This window comes from Salvia miltiorrhiza, unplaced genomic scaffold, assembly GCF_028751815.1.
Source record: "Salvia miltiorrhiza cultivar Shanhuang (shh) unplaced genomic scaffold, IMPLAD_Smil_shh fragScaff_scaffold_86:::fragment_2:::debris, whole genome shotgun sequence".
Classification (NCBI taxonomy): Eukaryota; Viridiplantae; Streptophyta; class Magnoliopsida; order Lamiales; family Lamiaceae; genus Salvia; species Salvia miltiorrhiza.
In genome coordinates this window covers 536-3,705 of record NW_026651487.1, presented here as the reverse complement: position 1 = coordinate 3,705, position 3,170 = coordinate 536, and the positions used below count along the sequence as shown (strand labels likewise).

At 42.1% G+C, this 3,170-nt stretch overlaps 1 non-coding gene across 1 annotated transcript; it reads right to left on the bottom strand.

The window, feature by feature from the left end:
• Positions 1-1,363: 1,363 nt before the first annotated feature.
• Positions 1,364-1,470, bottom strand: LOC131003175 (small nucleolar RNA R71). The gene has a single exon (XR_009094571.1). It is a non-coding gene; the product is annotated as a small nucleolar RNA R71 (small nucleolar RNA).
• Positions 1,471-3,170: the final 1,700 nt, after the last annotated feature.

Here is a 3,170-nt window from a genome sequence, read left to right as displayed (position 1 = left end):
GGATTGATTATTATGCTTAATATATGTCTTGATTATTTCCTTGTTATTATCTTTTCAAGCCCTAGCTTTAATTCTTGTATGGATTGTTGGTCACTTTCTATGCATTTCTAATTTGTGATTTGAATTGGGAGAGGATAATCATAATAGATTAGGAGCTTGAAACATATTGACTCAATAAACCGGGAGGTTGAGAGTTGGGTGAGAGTTTACCGATCCTTTGTGCTTTTGGGAGTTATAGGTTAGAAGTTGACCGGGGACGGCAACTATGACCCGTAATCTACCGTTTTAGTCGTCCGGGAGGGGGCTAGAACTAGTGGGGAGATCACTCTAGATAAATAGGAATATCAAGACTAATATTGAGCTAATTTGAAGTCCATTGCTAATCCATCGATGCTTAATCCCTAAACCACCTTCATCACTTAATTAATCCACTTTGTTTGATTGTTCTTATTTTGTCTTTGAATTTGCTAGTTAATCAAACCACTCACCTCCTTGTTTAGTCTAAATAGCTCTAGCATAATGACTTAAGCTAATCACTAGAATTTGACTACTAATTCTTGTGGAATACGACCTTGCTTCCCTATATTGCAACTACACCGTATACTTGCGGCGTGGTGAAAATATTAGCGAACAAGTTTTTGGCGCCGTTGCTGGGGATTAGTTTAGTTTGATTACTTGTGATATTTTGAATCATTGTGCTTAACTACTTTGGACATTTTACTTGCTTTATTTTTATTTTCAATTTTAAGATTGTGTCTTGACTCTTTGTTTCTTTTTGGTTGGTAGGTAGTGTATGAACACAAGGTCTAAGGGTGCACCTCTTATACCCATTAACCTTGAGGTTGAAGCATTTTGCCGACACAACAAAGCAAGAGCAAGAAGAGAGAAAGAAATGGAGGGAAACATGATGGAAAATCAAGAATTGATCCTCCAACTCCAAAGACAATTGGAGGCTATGCAAGGGCGTATCAATGAGCAAGAGGCTCGAAGGAATGCACCACCACCACCACCTATTAGCAATATGTTCCAACCCGTGGTCCAACAAGGGGGAGTGCATGCCCCAAGAATCAATGCCAACAATTTTGAACTCAAGGCGAGTCTCATCAACATGGTGCAACAAAATCAATTTGCCGGTCTTTCTCAAGATGACCCGAATGGACATCTCGGCAATTTCTTGGAGATATGCGATACTATCAAGATAAATGGAGTCCCGGAGGATGCCATTCGACTCCGACTCTTTCCCTTCTCACTAAGGGGCATAGCCAAGACGTGGTATCAATCTTTGGAGATTGGTTCCATCACTACATGGGAGAAAATGGCTCAAAAGTTCCTTATCAAGTTCTTCCCTCCAAGTAAGACAATGAAGATGAAGAAGGACATTGTCCAATTTCATCAATTCGATGGAGAGACCTTCTATGAAGCTTGGGAGAGATTCAAAGAGATGATAAGGAAGTGTCCCAACCATGGTTTGGATCAAAACACCATTATTTGCTCATTCTATACCGGGTGTAGTGGTGAGATGCAAAGAGACATGAATGCATCGGCCAATGGAGCATTGTTGGAGAAGAGCCACGAGGAGGCCGCCCACATCATTGAAAATTTAGCCGCAAATAGCTACCAATTTCCGGGGGAGAGGACTATTTTGAAGAAGGTGGCGGCTACAACAAGCTCGGATCCAATAGCTCTTTTGACGGCTCAATTGACCGCTATGAATAGCAAGATTGATGCTATGTCAATATCAAGAGTAGAACCCGTGGTTGAAGAACAAACTAGCTTTGAGGATGTGAACTACATCAACAACAACAACAACCGAGGCTATGGGAACTTCCGGCCCCAACAACAAGGTGGCTATCAAGGACAAGGGCAATACAATCAAGGGTTTCAAGCAAATCGTCACCCGAATCTTTCCTATGGTAATCCCAATAACTTCTTGCAACCACCGCCCGGATTTGCGGTGAGTGATGGCATGATCAAGGAAGAGAAGAAGCTCAACCTTGAAGAGATCTTAATGAAATTCATAACGGCCACTCAAGCCCACATGACGAGAACCGATGAAAGGTTAGAGGCTCAAGCAACCCAATTGAAAATGCTTGAGATGAAAGTGGGACAAATTGCCGAATCCTTAAGCAACCAACATCAAAAGGGGCAATTTCCGAGTAACACCGTTGTGAATCCAAAAGAACATTGCAAGGCTATCACTATAAGAAGTGGGAAGATACTTGAAGAGTCCAAGATACCTCCGGAAGTCAAGAACAATGATGAGAACATTTCCTCAAAAATGCAAGGCGATAAGGAGAAGGAGAAAGATGTGTACAAGGCACCACCACCTTATTGCCCACCAATTCCATTCCCTCAAAGACTTCAAAAGAAAAATGTGGAGAGTGAGTTCTCTAAATTCCTTGAGATCTTTCGGAAGGTACACATCAACATCCCCCTTGTTGAAGCTTTGCAACAAATGCCCAAGTATGCAAAATTTCTCAAGGAAGTTCTATCCAAGAAGAAGAAATTAGAAGAATTTGAGACGGTCAACCTCACCGAAGAATGTTGTGCCATTCTTCAAAAGAAGCTACCCATCAAGATCAAGGATCCCAGGAGCTTTACTATCCCATGTGATGTTGGAAATGGTCGTTTTGGAAAGGCCTTGTGTGATTTGGGAGCAAGCATAAATTTGATGCCTCTCTCCATCTTCAACAAGCTTGAAATAGGAACCATTAAGCCAACCACGATTGCTTTGCAAATGGCGGACCGTTCCGTTTCATATCCAAAAGGGATAGTGGAGGATGTCTTGGTGAGGGTTGACAAATTCATTTTTCCGGTGGATTTTGTGGTGTTGGATATGGTTGAGGACAAGGATGTACCTTTGATCCTTGGACGTCCATTCTTGGCGACGGGGAGGGCCCTAATTGATGTTGCAAAGGGCAAGCTCACATTGAGAGTGAATGATGAGAGTGTTACCTTCTCAATCCACAAAGCTCCCAAGCACAAAGATGGGGAAGAAAGAATGAGAGTGGAGGAATGCAAATTGATGCAAGTGATTGAACCTTGCATCAACATGAAAGAAAAATTGAAGGGAGAAAGGAAAGAGGAGGAAGCCCAAGGCTTGGAGTTGAAGCTTCTCCCCACACACTTGAAGTATGCATTCTTTGGTGAGAATGAGATACATCCAATGG